Source organism: Tenrec ecaudatus, chromosome 12, assembly GCF_050624435.1.
Source record: "Tenrec ecaudatus isolate mTenEca1 chromosome 12, mTenEca1.hap1, whole genome shotgun sequence".
Taxonomy (NCBI): domain Eukaryota; kingdom Metazoa; phylum Chordata; class Mammalia; order Afrosoricida; family Tenrecidae; genus Tenrec; species Tenrec ecaudatus.
Window position 1 is genome coordinate 24,947,484 of NC_134541.1, and position 19,621 is coordinate 24,967,104.

At 48.6% G+C, this 19,621-nt stretch overlaps 2 pseudogenes; both read right to left on the bottom strand.

The window, feature by feature from the left end:
* Positions 1-2,177: 2,177 nt before the first annotated feature.
* Positions 2,178-2,845, bottom strand: LOC142422584 (large ribosomal subunit protein eL14 pseudogene; annotated as a pseudogene).
* Positions 2,846-4,332: 1,487 nt separating this feature from the next.
* On the bottom strand, positions 4,333-4,483 carry LOC142423608 (small nucleolar RNA SNORA70; annotated as a pseudogene).
* Between the last annotated feature and the right edge of the window lie 15,138 nt (positions 4,484-19,621).

A 19,621-nucleotide genomic window follows, 5' to 3' on the forward strand; every position in this document is an offset into this window, starting at 1 on the left:
GCTACCAGTTGGCCAAACAGCTGGAAGAGATCCCTATCTGTGCTCTTTCCAAAGAGAGGCCCAAGAAGATCCCAAAGAGTGTGGAAACGATTGAATAACATGACTGTCGTATCCAAATACAGTTTTGTTGAAGAGAACTAAAAACTGTTCCAGCAGTCCATCAACAGAGTACGGCCAGAAGTGCAAGTTGAATTCACAACAATTACATTGAGTGATATCATTGCTGATGTCGGATGGATCAGCGAGAGATGACGCCTCACCCTTCAAAGATGCATTCTTTGTCTTCTTTTAAGACGCATTTGCTTCATTTTGGGGATGTTTATGTATATGAAGTGACTGAAGACACAGAAGCTTGGGTCAGGTACGCCTTAGTTCTCAAAGTGAAGTATTTGCTTGTTACCATTTTAAAGAAGTCTTCCATAGTAGAACTGCCTGATTTTTATTTGCCCATTTTATTTCTTGAGCACATTTCCAAGAGTGTTGACTGTATATCCAAGTAAAACGAAACCCTTCAAAACGTCGATCCTTCCTAGATTCATTGTGATGTTGCTTACTGGCCCAATTGTGAGGACATGATGTTTTTCTCAAAGAACTGCTCACTCCTGACAGAATATCAATGAAAATGCTTGTTTTATTTATGCTGATGAGTAGTCCACACTGAAGGCTGTGGTCTCTCATCTTCACTGGTAAGTGTCTCAAGTCCTCTTCACTTTCAGCAAGCAAGGCTGTGTCATCTGCTTATCACAAGGTTTTAATGAGTCTTCCTCCAACTCGGATGCTGTTGTCTCCTCCATATTTTCAAGATAGTGAAATTCCTTTCTCAGCATACAGATTTTAAAAGTCTAGAATGTAAAAAAAAATAATAATAATTTTTTTAAAAGTCTAGAATGTATTCAATAAGTTCTGTTTGAGTAAGTGCCTCTCGGTCTATGTACGGGTTTCTCATGAACACAATGAAGAATAGGATTCCCATATTTTCTGATGTTATCCATATTTTCCGATGTTATCCATATTTTCCAATGTAATCCATATTTTCCGATGTTATCCATATTTTCCAATGTTATCCATATTTTCCGATGTTATCCATATTTTCCGATGTTATCCATATTTTCCGATGCTATCCATATTTTCCGATGTTATCCATATTTTCCGATGCTATCCATATTTTCCAATGTAATCCATATTTTCCGATGTTATCCATATTTTCCAATGTAATCCATATTTTCCGATGTTATCCATATTTTCCAATGTTATCCATATTTTCCGATGTTATCCATATTTTCCAATGTTATCCATATTTTCCAATGATCTACACAACAGGAGGCCTTTGCATAGTCAATAAAGCACAGGCAAACATCTTGTGGTATTCTTTGCTCTCAGCCAAGATCCATCTGACATCAGCCATGGTCTCCCAATTTACAAGTCCTTCTGAATTCAACTTGAATGTCTAGCAGTACCCTGTTGATGTTCTGCTGCAACGTTTTCTGAGTTATCTTCAACAAAAACTTTATTGTTTTTTCATGATATTGTTCAATGATTTTTACATTCTGTGGAATCACCTGTCTTTGGAAGGTGCACAGTGACGGACCTCTTCCAGTCAGCTGGCCAGGTAACCGTCTTCCCAATTCCTTGGCATCGATAAGCTAGCACACCAAGTGTTGCGGCTGGTTCCGGAAGCGTTTCTGTTGGTCTTCTGTCAGTTCCTGGAGCCTTGTCTTCTGCCAGTACCTTCAGTGCCACTGGGCCGTCTTCCTCCAATACCACTAGTGCTTGGTCACATGCTACCTTCTGAAATGGCTGGATGTTGACTTTTTATTTTTTTTGGAGCAGTAACTGAGTATGTTTCACCTATAGTCTTTTGCTGTTTTCTGTGTGGTTTAATATTTTGCCCAAACAACCCTTCAATACTGAACCAAAACTTGAAACTTTTTCATCAGTTGTTTCACCGTGAGAACTGCCAACCATATTCTTCCCCTTTAGTTGTCTAAGGCCACCTTCGTGCACATTTCATCAGAACGCTTGGCTTTGTTTTCTCAACCTGCTCTTTGAATTCCTCTGTTACATGCCCTTACTCCATCATTTCTTCTGATAACCACTTTTGTCTTTTCTTTTTTTCCCATCTTTTTTTTTTTTTCAGCATGGCCAATAGAAATGTTCTTGCTTTTTATAATGGCCTGTTAGGCTGTCTTGCCAGTGGCCTTCGGGGCACGTGTTTTCTGGGCTGAGCTTTCTGAGTTTTTGGGGGCCCGGCCTTCTGACCCGCAGCTTCTCCTTCCGGGCAGGAGCCTTCTGTTCTTGAGTAGGAGCGTCCTCCTCCTGGGCAGAAGCCCCCTTCTTAGCTGGAACCTTCGCAGCAGTGCTTGCTATTTGGGGAGAAGCCTTCAGGAGAGCCGCCCTTTGCAGCTTCTTAACTTCGTCCTTTATTAACCTGTTCCTCGTTTTCTTTGCCTTCGTGACTTTAAAATGATCCAACTCTGTCATCCTGCCTTTCTTTTGCCTCCATCTTTTTGGCCCATCTTGTGGCTGCCCATTTTGTACTGATATGCGCCTTCTGCCAGGCCTGTCGGACACACTTCTGCTGGGCACTGCATGAGAACCTGAGGATGAAGCCAGTGAGCTGCCTGCCATTGAGAGGCATGGGCAGCCTCCTTACTGGAGTGCAAGGGCCGCCATCAACCAAAGCCCGGTTCTGATCAATCACATCCACAATCACCACCAGTTTCCTGGCATGAGACCCAAAGGAGATGTAGGCCACCCGGCCAGTCACCTCCACGAAGCGCCTGACACCATCTTGGCGGCATTCGGTGAGAAGGAAGCTCTTTCCCATCTTTTTAATGACTGTCATTCTTCATGCGTAAAGTTCCTGATGTCACTCCACAGCTCTTTGGGTATTTGGTCATTGGTGTTCAGCGTGTCAAATCTATTCGTAAGATGGTCTCTAAATTCAGGTTCTACTTTGGTTCTGGTGGAATTAAAAAATTTATTTAACTTCAACTTGAACTTGCCTGTGAGCAATGGGTGGTCTGTTTTGTAGCCGGTTCCTTGTCTTGTTTTGACTGATGATATTGAGCTTCTCCAGTATCATTTCCAATAGAGATAATTAATTTGATTTTCACTGAGGTTCACACGCATAGTCACTGTTTCTATTATTGAAAAACATGTATGTGTGATGAATAAGTTGTTGGTCTTCCAAGATTCTATCATGTGACCTCCATATGACAGATTGTTTCTTTCACCAAGGACATATTTCCCAAATGTCCCTTTGTTTCCAACTCTTCCATTCCAGTCACCAGCAAAACTGAAGAGGTTGGTTAAAACAAAACAAAAAACCCTTTAGTTTACCGATCTTTGGCTTGAGTGATTGATGTGTACATCTGAAGAATAGTTGTATTGATAATTTTCCCTGTAGGCATATAGATATTATCCTATCACTGACAGTGTTGTACTTCAGGTTACATCTCAAAAATGTCAATGGAATCCTGGTACACGCTACAATATGGACAAACCTTGAAAAATTATGCCGAATAAATGAAGTCAGTCATAAAAGGACAAATATCACATGATCTCCTCACTTATATGCACTATCTAGAATAGGCAAATGCATAGAGTTCATTAGTGATTAGCAGGGGCGGGAGGGAGAGAGAAGAGACAGGGAGGTAGTGCTCAGTAAGTATTGAGTTTCCGTTTCGAGTGATAAAAATTTTGGCCATGACTATTGGCGATGATTGCACATGATTAATATTTTGGTATCACTAACTTGTACACACCAAAAACTTGAATTGGCAAATATTATGTTTATATATATATTCACAATAATTTTTACAAGATGATGGCTTTTTAAAAGAGAGAATGGGAAAGAGCAAGAGCTCCCAAATGGGACCCACGGTCTTTTTTTTTTTTAATCAGGAAGTTCAATTTTTATTTGGTGGGTACAAGAGGTAGCACAGGTCTACCAAGGCCTTCATGAATGCAGGGCCCGCCACTTGTCCAAGGGGCTGCGGTTAGGGATGTATTTGACTCCACAACCATCCGGGATGAGGCGCTTCTCAGCCACCATATCCTCAAATTCATCAGCATTAAACTTGGTGAAGCCCCACTTCTTAGAGATATGGATCTTCTGGCACCCAGGGAACTTGAACTTGGCCCTGCGTAAGGCCTCAATCACATGCTCCTTGTTTTGAAGCTTGGTGCGGATGGACATGATAACCTGGCCAATGTGGACTCTAGCCACTGTGCCTTGAGGTTTCCCAAAAGCACCTCGCATCCCAGTTTGAAGCCTAGTTTAGGGAGAGCAGAAATTAGCCAGGCCAGAGGCATTGAAAAGCAGTAAAAGGTTGTCTCCAAGGTCCCTTAGGACAGCCTATACGTACCAATAGGCTGCATACACTACCGAGGGCGCTTGCTGTTTGCAGCCATTGCACACAGTCTTTTTATAACCTCATTTTGAGATGACATCTTATCACTTCTGCTGTGTTCTATTCATTAGAAACGAGTCACTCAGTCCAGCCTATCCTCAAGAGAGGGATGATACAAGTGTGTGAAGATCAGTGGCCGGGAGCACTGGGGCCACCGAATCACTGCCGACCACAAGAGATCTTAGGCAAAGTTACAGCCTCAGCCTGATCCCACAGGGAGCTCGGAGTATAAATCACACGCAGAGTTTGTCCTGCTTGGGAACTGGGCCTTGTGTTCCTGCCAGTCAGTCATTGGCTTGATTCCCCCTGCCCACTCCTCCAGGCTTGCTGTATTGGCATGGCAGCTCTAGAAGCCCGGAAGCAGTCCCCTGAAGCCCGGAAGCAGTCCCCTGAAGCCTGGAAGCAGTCCCCTGAAGCCCGGAAGCAGTCCCCTGAAGACCCCAGTTGTGAGCGGTCACTATCAGAAGCAAAGCATGCAGAAGTTGAGGGACGCACAACAAACCCGTAAAAGAGGTCCACAGAGCTTGGGGGTGGGGGCATCAGTAATTGCCCCTGGCTGTCCGCAGTTGCTGTGCTGTCAGCTGAGACTCGTAGTGACCTTTACGTGGAGCCGAAGACCACAGCGCCCAGTCCCACCCCATCGCATCACTGATGGGCGTGGGCCCAAGGGTGTCGTTTTCGTGTCCATCCCTGGCGTGGAGGCGCTTCTTCATTTTTGCTGACCCTCTACTTTATCAAACACTGTGTCCTTTGCTAGTGATCGGTCTTTGCTGATGACGTGTCCAAACGCGGGACTAAATTGGAAGCATTTATCAGTATAAAGAATGCTCAGGCCCTGAGTCATCCATCTCACTTCTGGGAATTTTCCCCGACAGCCACACGACAGGGACAGCCTGGATATTTCTCGACGTGGTCCAGTTAAGTAGACCATGACCCACTCATGCATCTGGATTAGTGGACGGCTCTTAAAACAACATGAAAAGATCACACCTCCGAGTGAGAAAAGCAGGGTAGCAGCGTTGACTGTGTTAGAAAGAAAGCATGTATTTGTGCCTGTCCACCTGGCCAGGCTGGGAAAGGAAAGGGAAGTCTCAGGGAAGATAAACAATGAATCACCATCAGTGATTGGGACCTGGGAGCCTGGGGCAAAGGCGGGGGGGGGGGGGGGGGGGGGGGTTTGGGGGGGGTGTTCATTCTGCAGCTTCATCAATAACCAGACAGTACACTGTGTGCAGATAGCTCTTCGGTAATCATTTTTAAACTAGGTTTCTAAACCAAGGAAACCCAATCTGGAGCCTGAAATCCCGAGAAGTCACACATACAAGGGGACTTCCAAAAACTTGTGGGAAAAAAAGAAGGTAAAAACAAGGGAATTTTCCCCGGGAACTTTTGGAAAGCCCCTCCTAAGCTCTCAACTCTTCCTGCCATCTGAACCTGCTGCTCAGAGGACCTAGAAGTGAGTCCTGAACTCGCTCCGAGCTGTCACTGGAACATTTTTGGTTTGGTTCAATGAGATCGTATCGTCAGTCTAATTTGTTTCTGCTCCATGTTTCATAAATTACTCTGAAGATTAGCTTGTATTTTACATGTCGTTCTAAGATTTTACAATCGCTGTTGGCCAAACGCATTACGGATCTGGTTTTGACAGCTGCTCAAATTACCAGCCTGTACCAGCTTGTACCAGCCTCTGTGTCCTGCCGTATCCAGGCCATCCTCCCCAGAGGATCGCTGAAGCCATTTAAAGACGGGAGAAGCCTGAGCCAGGTAAAGTCATTTACCAAGATCACATAGGTAGGATTCAGCTGATCCCCCAACCAAAATCCTAATTGGCTGGAAAGGTTGGCTCTGCATCGGATATACAAATAGGGCTGGCAAGGTCATAAAGAGCCTTGAAGACCACGATTGAGGATAATGGGAACCATGGAAGGTTCTATCCCGAATCCTCTGTTTAGGATGGCCGTATGTAGCCCTATTAGGACCTACACAGCCACTTCCCTCTACAAAGGCTTTTCCTGACGTTCCAGCCCGCACGTATTCACTCATTCACTTACCAGCAGATCCACGCTCCAGAAACTGAGCTTAGGAAGACTGACCTACCTTGGCGGCCTCTGTCCTCCAGGAACTCCTGGTGTAAACCAGCAGGGACAATCCACAGAGCCAGGCTTTAGGGCAGTGGAAGAGGGGGTGAGGGGGAAGCAGGGACAGCTCTGTGGGCAGTGCCTCAAGGAAGACTTCTGGAAGAAGGGCTACCTCAGCTGGCCTCCGAAGGGAGCAGTGCAAAGGCCCAGAGGAGAGATGAAGGAAGGGACTTGAACTTGTTTACTGCCGGTTCCTCAGTCCCTAGACCAGAGGCAAGCACTTAGAACATCAGCTGAGAAAACAAAGCAGGGCATATTCGGAGAGTGGGGAGTGATTCTGTGCAGTTTGATTATAGCCTACGGAGGAAAGAGAAACCGGGGAGGCTTGTGGGGCCCGGATTAAGAAAGCCTTGAATGTCCAGAGAACCATGGGGGCAGGGGTGGTGATGGTGGTGGTTTATTTAAGGCTTAGGGAGGGTGTTGTTAGTTGGATTTGTTTTTGGGGTGCATCATATGGGAATGGTCTGAGCCAGGAAGACGAGCAAGGAAACGGGTGCCATCATACACACGAGAAAAGATCATTGAGGATCTCACCTTCTCAACAGCTCCCAGACCCGGTCCGACCCGTTCCCTCCTCCACGGTGACTCTGACTAATGCATAGGAGATCAGAATATTGCCCTCCTAGATCCAAGCACTTGTTTTTGCTAGGCGCTGTCAAGTCGACTCCAAGTTATCACCCCTATGTACACAACAGAACCCAACAACTGAGCCCGGCACCGTCCTTACAATCCTGGCTATGCTGGAGCCCACAATTGCAGCCAACGCGTCCATCTTTCTTTTACTTTTTGGACCCTCTACGTTCCAGAGCACGATGTCCTTCTCTGGGCACCAATCCGTCCTGATAACCTATCCAGAGTACGTGAGACACCATCTCGCCATCCTTGCTTCTAAGGAGCCTTCCGGCCGTACTTCTTCCAACACGGAGCTGTTCCTTCTTCTGGAAGTCCAGGGTTTCTGGAATGTTCTTGGCCAAGAGCATAATTCGAAGGCATTCACTCTCCTTTGTATTTACTGTCCAGCCTCCCCGTGCATATGGAAACCCCACTCAGAGCTTGATAGCAGCAGGGGCTGTCACTGCGTTGGCTAGGAGACACCCCTGTGGCCATTACTGGAACTACAGGGAGCGCTGGCGCCACACTTGCCTTTGGCTGACAGGAGGACGTTGCCGCTGCCACACAACCCCCTCACCAGGGCCTGTCTTTGCAGCACGTACTGGTTACAGGCATCTGACAAGGGCGTGTGGGGCTTCTAGTCCCAGTTACACCGCGAGGACGGTGCAAGACTGGACGGTGTTTTGTCTTGTTTGTAGTTGGGATGGACTTGACAGGTCCTAGTGACAGGAGACCACGCAGCACTGGTGAGGACGATGCAGGACCAGGCAGCGTCTCGTTCTGCAGACAAGGGGGCTGTCTGACTTGGAGCCCACTTGATGTCACCTACCACCACCAACAGCCCCGGCAACAAGAGGCGATGATAGACGGGTATGCAGAGATGGTGCACCAACAGGAAATAATTGGTCCACAAGGGCTCCTTAGACACCAGAACAAATAGCAGAAAACGGCTTCGAGAATGTAAGAAAGCATGGATGCAGCTATGGCAGTTACTGCATCAGGGTGCGAGTCAGACCCAATATCTGAGATGGATAAGCCGCAAGAACCGGGCTTTCTAACGTGGAAGGAGCAGTAAAACTCTTCTCCCAGTTGTGGCATCTGTACACAACTCAGGGCACAGCTTTAGCGCGAGTCCAGGAAGGGGATCGGGATGTAGATGGTCAGCCCCTTCTCTGTAAGCTGCCTGTTCTGCCCACAGTCCACCTGGTGACCACCCCCCACCCCGCCCCGAAGGGACTCCATACAACTGTCTGACACCAAGAAATCCAATTACCATATATACTCATGTATAAGCTGCTTTTCAGCTTTTTTTTGTTGAAGTTTTTGTGGTACAATTAGGTGCCTCGGCTGATATTCGGGTTGGCTTATACTCGAGAATATACGGTAAGAACCATTGGTCTTGTCTTGCCTTGTTACATCTTCCTGCATCCATTTTACAGATGGGAAAACAAAGAGACCCTCTCCAAAGTCTCACACTGAATTTGTAGCCCAGTTGAGATGAAAACTCAGGTGTCCACTTGTCTCCCAGTCCAAGCCCCTTTCCTCGACTCCGTTAGCCTGCTCAATGTTGAGTGTCTGCGGGGCTCACTAAATCTTCCCCCGGACAAGTTCTGCCTGGTCCTTCCCCATCCCAGCTGTCCCCCAGTGAGTCTGTCCCTGCCAGCTTTCTTACCCTTCCCAAACTAACCAACTCCTGCTGGGTGGCAGATTGAAAACTCACCTCTCCATTGAAAGGTTCTGAAACCAGTTAGAACCGATTTTTGGTTAAGAAGCAGCTCAGCGTGATAGGATGGGCAAAACGAATACACGAGAACCGCGCGAATCAACATGGCGCCATCTCGGGGCTGTAGCAGGCGCCCAAAGACACAAAGTGCAGAATGACCCCAACAAGGGCAACCGTTGCTCACTAGCCTCTCTCTCCTCTCTTGGAGAGGGCGCCCCCCCACCCACCCAACCACCACACACCTCCACCCCCAATACGCGCTTCCCACTCCCTTCCAGCAGGCTCTCATTCCCAGGCTTCAGTTCAAATGCCTTTTCCTAAAGAAGCCTTCCCTGACCACCCATCAGAACAACATCCCTGCAGACAGTGCCTCTTGGAACCAGCTTGAGTCGATTCAGAGTTCAGGCAACCCCACGTCGGCACAGGGCACAGACCATGCGGCTTTCTGGGCTCGAATCTTTATGGAAGGAGATCACCAGGCCTTTCTTCTGTGGGGTCACTGGATGGGTTCAAGCCATTCACTGTTAGATGCAAACAATTAGGTGCAAAACCTTTATGTGCTCCACCCAGGGGCCTCCCTGCACCCCCCCCCCACCCGCCGCCCCCCAGTGCCTCTGGAGCGCCTTAGCTTGTGAGGGTATCTATTGGTTTATCTCCCCCAAAGGACTGTTGCAGCTCCGAGGGCAGACCCCGTCTTCCTTATTCCAACTTCATCTCCCATGCCTGGAACGTCAGAAGCAGTCAAGAAACGCGGGCCAAATGAACGAATGATAAAAGGTTCAGCGGAGAAATTACTTGCCCTAGGTCCCCCAGCTGCTGGAAGGGCCAAGGATAGATTCTAGGCTACCCCCTACGCCTCCCCAGGAGCTCAGGTACCAGGTAGGGGCCTGCCTGGGTTAGGGGCTCCCTGTCCCCCACAGTCACCCTGCTTAGTATCTCTTACCCTTGGGCGAAGGAAGGTCCGAGAGAGCAAGCTACTTACTGAAAAAGGATGGGTGGGTCTGCTCGCTCCCCTCCTGCCCTGCCCCCATACCATACTTTGGAGGGGGTAGGAGAAGGCACAGACCCAGTGCTTCCCCCCTCTCCCAGCCTCTGCAAGGCAGCAGCTGCAGTCTGCACTCCGACCTCAATTAGCCGGGTGCCTATGCGTGCCAATTACCATGTCAATCACTGCGAGGCTGCCACGGAGAAGGAGAAGAAGGAGGAGGAGGAGGAGGAGGAAGCAGGAGGAGGCAGGAGGAGAGGTGAAGTGGGGGCAGGGAGAGGAGAAAGAGAAGGGGGTCCCTCTGGGACCACCCTGCAAGCCCAGGGCTAGTTAAACCAGGCCACAAGCCAGAGTCACGAAGCTATTCAATCCCCTTTTTGGACTCCCCGCCCACCTCAGCGCCTGGGTGACCCCTGCCCATCACTGCTCTGGACTCTTCCCAGCTCCACGCACACCAGTGCCTCAGTTTCCCCGTCCCCTGGAGTATAACCTCCGTGAGAAAGCGTGTCTGTATCCTGGCCGTCTTGTTCAGTGCCTGGCACGTCCTAGACGCTCAATCGTCAGCGAGCAGGGACAAAAATAAAAGAGCAAATCTGTTCTACGGGACCCGACATCATGCTTACCGCCGGAGACAGTTGGGGGGCGGGGGGCGGGCAGCAAGTCGCGCAGAGAAGTGTCAGAGCATTGGCATGCACTGAGGGCTTCACAAATGCGATCAGCTTCTCCATCCATTTACTAAGACACCGCCAACCTCTGATGGCACCTACTCGGTGCCAGGCTCTGGGCTGGATGCTGGGACCCAGCCAGGAGGCAGCCTGCTAGGCAGGACTCACAGTCTGTTAGTGTTGACTAAATTGTTAAGGTTTGTCTGCTCCACACGATGCCTCATTTTTCAGACCCCAAAGTTCTGCTTTGACCTTGACAAATATGAGATGGAGGTGCGGAGGAGGGAGGAGAAGGTGGAGACAATTTGGGAAAGAGAGAGCCAGGAAGGTGTAGCAGCCCCAGGTCCTATCTGTGAGCAATTTCTGGCCCTGCCAAACAGGCAGACAGCACACGTCGCTGATTTTCTGTACGTACCGATCATCCCAGATATCGGCTCCCTCGCCCCTTCCTCTGCCTTCCTTTCCCTGGGGCCTTCGGGAAAGGCCTCTTCATTTGCTGCGGGAGGAGTAGTGGTAACAATGCTGTTCCAGTCTTGGCTCGAGCTGGCCCATCAGTCCTTCATAGTTCTTGGCCTCAGCGATTGGCCCAGGGGTGCACATGCAGCCCCAGTAGAGCCGATCAGAGTTTTCCCTGGGATTGCTATATACACTTGTGTCTGAGGTTGTTGGTCACCCCCCTCCCAGCCACAGGGAGAGCCTGTGTGCACAGTCAAGGCCAGCAAAGATGGAGTGAAGCAAAAGGAGAGGGCACCATCTCCACCCTTGGTGTTCTCAGGTCCACAAACCGACAAAGGGAATCGTGCTCAAACCAATTGGGTTTCTTTCCATTGCAACCAAGAGTCCCTTACTCTCCCAGTTTCCCAATGGGCAGATCTAGTTCTCAGAACCAGAGCAAAGCAGGTAGGTGTCCTTAGCAGTCCACAGGTGCGCAGGTGCGCAGGGGATGCCCAGTGTTCTCTGCTCCTCACTTGGGCTTCGTCTCATTCCCACCGTGACAAGTGTTACTCTGTGACATAAGCACGATCATGGAGGCTATTTTGAGGCAGATAATTCAGCTATGGTGTTGGATCTCAGTAAGGAATGAAAGAAACCTGACTCAGGAGGGCTTGCGGCGTAGGATTCTAATCATACGGATGAAGCGCAAGGACAGGCCAAATACATGCACAGTAACAGAGCCAGGAGCGTGGCTGCCTCTGGTGGGGTGTGTGGACTGAGAAGACCTCATGGGAGTCCTCTGGAAGGTTAGGAACCTTGCTCCTCTCCATGGGGCGGTGCTTGGGTCCATTCTGATGGACCCTACAGGACAGAGTGGAGCTGCCTTATGGGCTTCCAAGGGTTATAAGCAGACAGGCAGCTCTTTCTCCTGCAGGAGGGTGGCGGGCTCAAACCTTCAACCCATTGGTGAGCAACCAAGTGCTTAACTGCTGCACCCCACGACTCCTCAGGTGGAGGCACACAGGTGTATGCATACACGAAAAGTCATTGAGCGGGACCCACGTCCAAGAGCTGTGCATTTTACTGGGTGCCTATTCTACCTCCATCGCAAACTTCAAATTAAAAATAAAAAAATACTATTTCTGAGCACTTGAAAGCCGGACAAGGCCCCTTCACTAAGTCCCCAGCCCACTCCCATTTTAGCTGGAAATGCTGGAGTCTTTTCTTCGTTTGGATGCTGAAAGACTAACTTAAGAGGAGCCTTTAAGTGAAACTTTAAAATGACTAAAACGAGCCTTCCGTGAGCCTTGACGCTCTCATGTCACACACACATACACACACACACACATACACGCACACACACACGCACGCGCGCGCGCGCAAAGTCCCACTCCCGTCTGGAGCCCTCTGGCTAGCCTAATCACCTCACGTGCCATCTCAGATCAATGCTTGGTAAGTCCCCCAGAGTTGCACCCTCTAGAACAGCAGGTTTCAACCTGTGAGTCTCTACCCATTTGGGGATCGAGCGACCCTTTCACAGGGGTCACCCAATTCATCACAGTAGCAAAATGACAGCTATGAAGCAGCAACGAAGATAATGTTATGGTTGGGGGTCACCACCACATGAGGACCTGTGTGTAAGGGCCAGGGCCTGAGGAAGGTTGAGAACCACTGCTCTAGAACCAAGCCCAGCCTGGCATTTGGAACAGACAAGCCTTGCTTTCCCGGCAACTTTGCAAAACTGCTTTCTAGTTTCAGTGGGCAGAACCTTCTCCTGGATTGATCCCCCTTTTCACAGGACTAATTATAGATTGATTAATATTTATGGGCCCCGCGTCACAGCCGATAGCTCTTGTTTGAGGACATTAAGCCTTATCTCACTACCTCCAGGAAGGGGTCTTTGCAGCCAGCTCTAGCTGGATGACCTGCAATCAAGATAGAAGGGAAAATGACAATAGCTCTCCTGTGGCCATATATTAAAATACGGTCCGCCCTGCTTAATGATTATCTGTAGAATTAATAATCTTGCTAGTCCAGGTTTGTACCCTAATAGCTGGAAATAGAATTAAATACTTTGCTAAGAGCAATCAGCTTTTTGATAAGGCCAATGGCCCTGCTCCTGGCTATTTCTCCTCACGGCGCCCTCGGTTTTTCTTCCCCAGCAGAAGGCCACTGTGTTCCTATCGGTCATCAGCTAAAGTCAGCATCACCCAATGGCATGCTCTGGTGGGTGGACCTGCTGCCTTCCTCACCCCCAGCAAATCTATCTTAGGGATTGTGGCAAGATTTATCTTTGGAAGATGGAGCTCAGCTCCACCTTGCCCCTACTCTACAATCTTCCGTGGCTCTCCGTTGCCTATAAGATAGATGGACAACTAGCTCTCCACAACCCAGCCCCAACTAGTCCTTTACATATTTCGCCTTCATGTACCCAGACTCTGACACATCAACCAACTACATTTCGATTCCCAGGGCACACCCGCAGTCCAGGGAAATAACATGGGTTTGGGTGTCGGACAACCTGGAGTCAGATCCCCAATGCGTGTTCCTTGTGCTAGGTGCCCAACTGCTTTCAGGCTCAGTGTCCTCGCCTGCAAAATGTTGCTCATAGTTTGATTTGCCTCATGTGGCTTGTAGTGAGGATTGCATATGATCAAGTAGACACCCCCAGAACAGGAGAGCAATTAATACTTATAACCACTCTGCCCCTGAGTTTCCAATTTGACATCCCACTACCTGGAGTCAACAGGTCCCCTGGTGGCATCTCATAACAACCCTATAGGACAGGGTAGACCTGCCCCTGTGAGCTTCCAAAACTGTAATTCTTTTTACAGTGGGCTGCTAACTGCAAGGTCAACAGTTCTAAACCACCAGCAGCTCTCCGGGAGTGAGATGGGGCTTTCTACTCCCATAAAGAGTCATTGTCTTGGAAACTCACAGGAGCAGGTCTACCGTGTCCTACAGGGTCACTATGAGTTGGCATCAACTCGATGGCACTGGATTTGTTTGGGACCTGGAGTTAATGCCCTGTGAATCTCAAAAGAATTTTGCCCGATGCTGTGCTGAAGCAGGACTCCACCGCACCAGGTTGGAAGACGTTCAAAAGGGCTGCAACATTGAGTCTACGCACACAAAGAAACCTGAAAGCAGGGCAGGTGCAGCCAAAGCTGCATTCTGCAGTGCAAGGCCCCTGGGGGTTGGAGCCGAGTGGATGGCCACAGCAGCAACAGCCCCGGAGGGCAGGCGAGCCTGCTGCTGGAGAGCTCAGGTCACTACAAATTCAAATCCAGGCCTGTGTGCTTCATCTTGGATAATTGTCTTAATCTCGCTAAGCCTCCATTTATTCAGCTACGAATCTCTCCCGTTGCTATTTGACTCATGTCTGACTCATGGCAGCCCCACGTGTGTCCGAGGAGAGCCGTGCCTCAACGACGGTTTCAATGGCTGGTGTGTTTTTTAATTGATTGCCAGGCCTTTCTTCCAAGGCCCCTCTGGGTGGACTTGAGCCTCCATTCTTTGGGCTAGCAGCCGAGAGTACGAATGGTCTGCCCTCCCCCGAGTAACGGCTATTAGAACTGGAGCGAGAGACTGTCAGGCCAACACTTCTAGAGCGCGCTGCGTAGCGAGTGCTCCGGAAACATCGGCTGCCCTGTTGTTGACTCTGCCAGTCCACCAAGTACCAGCCGCAGACCTGCTCTTCCAAGAAGCAAGCCCTCTCCCAGCTCACCTTATCTGTCACTTGCTTGGGATGTTTGATACTGTCCACAGGTCACTGGAATGCTTCCATCCCTCCCTCACCACACCCACCCCCTGGACTCCCTACTCCTCAGAGATGGGACTCTAGGCTCTCGGCTCTGCCCAATCTCTCTTTGCTCTCAGTGCCTGGCATGACTGACGCTCGGCATGCAGCAGTCTCCATGAGGACAATCATCATAGCCAATAAGTACTGCACCTTCACTACGTGCCAGGCACCGTGGTGGATACTTTAGAGCAATTAATTCATGGAGCAGTTCATTCTTAACAACCACAGCAATTACCAAGTCATTAGCACTCATAGCCATTAACAGCAACGAGCTTACAAACACACCCCAGAAGGTGGGCGCTATTGGTAGGCCTGGTTACCATGAGTCAGAACGGATTCGACAACATCTAACAACAACACAGGGAAGGGACCTGAGGGGTGGGGGAGAGGGGCAATGACTCGCTCAGGGTCACACAGCTGGAAAGTAAGGAGCCAGTGGCCAGTGCAGTCCGAGGACTGCCTGGGGCATTGCCCACCAGCCCCAGGGAGTGTATGGTGTTTTCTTAAGCTTGTCTCAGGCAGCACCAGCGGGCAAAGCTGTGGCCCTTCCTCTCCTGGGGAGGGGGCCGACACCTGCTATGCTCCCTACACTGTGCTGGCCTCCATCACCCCCCTCCTTGAATCATCACTGAACTTCGTGATGTAACCGGGGCAACCACGGCTCAGAGAGGTGAGGCACTGGCCCAAGGTCACACAGTAAGTGGCGCAGCTGGGATTTCAACCCAGGTCAGCTTCCTTGGAGACTGGTGGGCTCCATTGAAAAATGATGAGTCTTGAAAGATTTGTATGAGGAAAATTATAAAACACTACTTCAAGAAATCAAGAGTAACCTCAACAAATGGAAGAATATCCCATGCTCGTGGATTGGCAGACTGAATATAGTAAAGATGTCAGTTCTGCCCAAGGCACTATATAAGTTCAATGCTATCCCGATACAAATACCACCATCCTTCTTCAAAGAATTGGAAAATCAGATTACCAACTTCATATGGAGATAGAAGAAGCCCAGAATTAGCAGAGAACTCCCCAAGAAGAAGGACACAGTGGGAGGGCTTGCTCTACCTGACTTTAGCACATACTATATAGCCACAGTAGTCAAAACAGTGTGGTACTAGCATAATGACAGATATTCAGACCAATGGAAAAGAGCTGAAGACCCAGAAATAAAAACATCAGCACACAGGCAACTGATATTTGATAAGGGCCCCAAAAACATTAAATGGGAAGCAGATGGCATCTTCAATAAATGGTGCTGGCAAAATTGGATATCTACCTGCAGAGAAATTAAGCAAGACCCTTACCTCACTCCATGCACAAGAATAAACTCAAGGTGGATCACAGACTTTGAGATAAAACCCCAAACAATTAGGGCCATAAATTGGGACAAACCTGAGCACCTTGGCACAGGGAATACATAGGCTATCAGAAATCGGGAAGGATACAAATACAGAGGAGTCGCAAATAGACAAATGGGATATACTGAAGATAAGACACCTCTGTACATCGAAAGAATTCACCAAGAGAGTAATAAGAGAGCCCACTGACTGGGAAAACATTTTTAGCAATGACACATCAGACAAAGGCCTTTTTACTAAAATCTACAATACTTTGCTAGCTTACAATAAGAAAAAAATGAATTGCCCACTGAGAAGGTAGGCAAAGAACCTGAACAGAAGTTTCACAGAATCTGAACTCTGAATGGCCACTAAACATCTGAGAAAATGTTCCCAATCATTAGCCACAAGAGAAATGCAAATCAAAACAACTATGAGATACCACCTACCACCCTCAAAGATTGCCCAATTCAAAAAATCAGAAAGCAACAAGTATTGGAAGGGTTGTGGTGAGATAGGAACACTCATCCACTGCTGGTGGACCTGTAGGTATGTACTGCCACTATGGAAATTGATTTCTCAAAAAGATGGAAATTGAGTTACCACATGACCCAGCAATCCCTCTACTGGGCATATACCCAGAAGAGCTAGAAACAAACCATGGCCAGACATCTGTGCCCCAATGTTCACTGTGGCACAGTTCACAATCGCAAGGAGTTGGAAACAACCCAAATTTCCATCAACATGAATGGATTAAAACACTGTGGTACATACATACAATGGACTACTATGCATCACTAAAAAAGCAGTGATGAACACATGAAGCATATCACCTCATGGGACAAACTGGAGGAAATTATGCTAAGTGAAGTAAGCCACGCACAAAAGGACAACTGTAACATGAGTCCGCTGAGGTAAGTTTATATATAAAAGAGAAAACAGAAAGGTAAGTGCAAAAGGGGCACAGGGAAAAAGCTACTGTATACAAACACTCCAGGGGTGAGGTCCAGGTAGTATGGTAGGGGCCAGACCAAATCTAGGTGTACATATGGTAGCCAACTAAAAAGGGGGTGGAGGGAGGAAAGGGGAAAGAAATAAAAAGATGTGTGATGGGGGATGGGGCACTGACCACCCAAGGGGAGGGTATTGTTTGTGTCTCCACAGGGAAAGAGGGACCAGATATAAAGGCAGTGCCAGATGAATGCAGCGTCCGGCAAGGAGTGGGGAGCCAGTGGAGAGGCCTGAGGGCTCGGGCCCCATACCAGCTATGTGGACAACTGCCCCTCACCCCAGAAGAATTTACTTGAGAGGATGGCACTGAAGCTGCAGCTGGGGGAGAGGGGCATGTCTGATCAGAGTAAATGGCAGCAAATGAAGGGGGAGGAAGAGAGAGTGGAGCACATCCTGGCCCATCAGGCCTGGAGGATGAAATCCCCGCTCTGAACAGTCAATGGGCAGAATGGGCAATATGGCTGATCCCACTATGAGACACCCCGTCCCTTGATGGCCCAGGGCCCTAAGGTGGACAACACTGGAGACTCAGTGTCGAGACTGGCCCAGACTGACCCTGTGACACCGAGGGAAAGGGAGGGATAAGGAGGTGGTACTGACCAACCCAGAGACAGGGGAGCAACAAGTGATCCAAAATCAGTGGCAAGGAGGGTGTGAGAGGCCTGGTATGGATTCAGCAAGGGTAAGGTAACCGAGATAAATTACTGAAACCCAAATGAAGGCTGAGCATGACAAGAGGAAAGTAAAAAGAAATAGAGGAAAGAACTAGGTGACAAAGGGTATTTATAGAGGTCTAAAGACTGGAATGTACATATGTAAATATATTTATATAAGAGTTTGGGGAAACAGATCTATGTGCATATATTTATAGGTTTAGTATTAAAGCAGCAGATGGACATTGGGCCTCCACTCAAGCACTTACTCAATGCAAGAACACGTTCTATTAAATTGGTATTCCAGAATGCACACCTTCCTGACACAATTGCTGAAGAAAAATGTGTGCATAAGCAAATGTGGTGAAGGAAGTTGAAGGTGCCCGGCTATCAAAAGATATAGCGTCTGGGGTGTTAAAGGCTTGAAGATAAATAAGCGGCCATCTAGCTGAGAAGTATCAAAGCCCACATGGAAGAAGAACACCAGCCTGGCTGACCACGAGGTGTAGAAGGGACCAGTTATCAGACATCAAAGAACTAAAAATCGTATCAGTGGGTGCCCACCTTCCTGATAAGATCAGTGAAGACAAACGTGTGCATAAGCAAATGTGGTGAAGAAAGCTGATGGTGCCTGGCTGTCAAAAGATATAGTATCTGGGATCTTTAAGGCTCAAAGATAAACAAGTGGCCACCTAGTTCAGAAGCAACAAAGCCCACATGGAAGAAACACACCAGCCTGTGTGACCATGAGCTGTCGAAGGGATCATGAGGTATCAAGAATCAAGGAACAAAAAATCATATCATTGAAAATGTGGGTGAGTGCAGAGTGGAGACTCAAAGCCCATTGGTAGCCAACCGGACACCCTTTACTGAAGGGTTGTGGGGAGGAGATGAGCCAGTCAGGGTGCAGGGTAGCAACGATGAAACATATAACTTTCCTCTAGTTCTAAAATGCTTCCTCCCCCCACTCTCATGATCCCAATTCTACCTTACAAATCTGCCTAGATAAGAGGGTGTACATAGGTACAGATAGGAACTGGAAACACAGGGAACGCAGGACAGATGATTCCTTCAGGACCAGTGGTGAGAGTGGCGATGCCTGGAGGGTGGAGAGAATGTGGGGTGGAAAGGGGAAATTGATTACAAGAATCTACAAATAGCCTCCTCCCTGGGGGAGGGACAGCAGAGAAGAAGGAAGGGGGAGACTTTGGACAGTGCAACACATGATAAAATAATATTAATTTATGAATGATGAAGGTTTCGTGAGGTAGGGGGAGTGGGGAGGGAGGGGGAAAATGAACAGCCGATATTAAGGGCTCAAGTAGAAGGCAAATGTTTTGAGAATGATGAGAGCAACAAATGTACATAAGTGCTTGACACAATGGATGTATGTAAGGATTGTGATAAGAATTGTACGAGCCCCCAATAAAATGATTTTTAAAAAGAGAAAGAAAAATGATGAATTTTTTTCTTTTTTTGCTCCAGATCTTGCTGAACTTCTGCCCTGTTCTGAGTTCGGGGTCCCTTTCCTGAGACTTGGACAGTCTGTCTCAAGGTTGGCAACTCTACTCTCCAGGGTGGGGGCAGAGAGCATCCTCTCAACCCTTCCCTAGACCCTCCAGGGTTCTCTCTGCCACCAGCTGGGGCCTCATGTTAATGTCAATGGAGCCACCTTCCTGGGCCCCTGTGCTACCAACTCTGATGTTTGTCCCCTTTGGCTGAAGACACCTGCATCCACTCTGTTGTCCTCCTTAAGCCTCGGACACAGGGAATCAGGGAGACACCTTCAACTGGAATTCTCTTTCCTGGCACGGATGTGTGAATGGTCGGGCACTCTTGGGGCGGAAG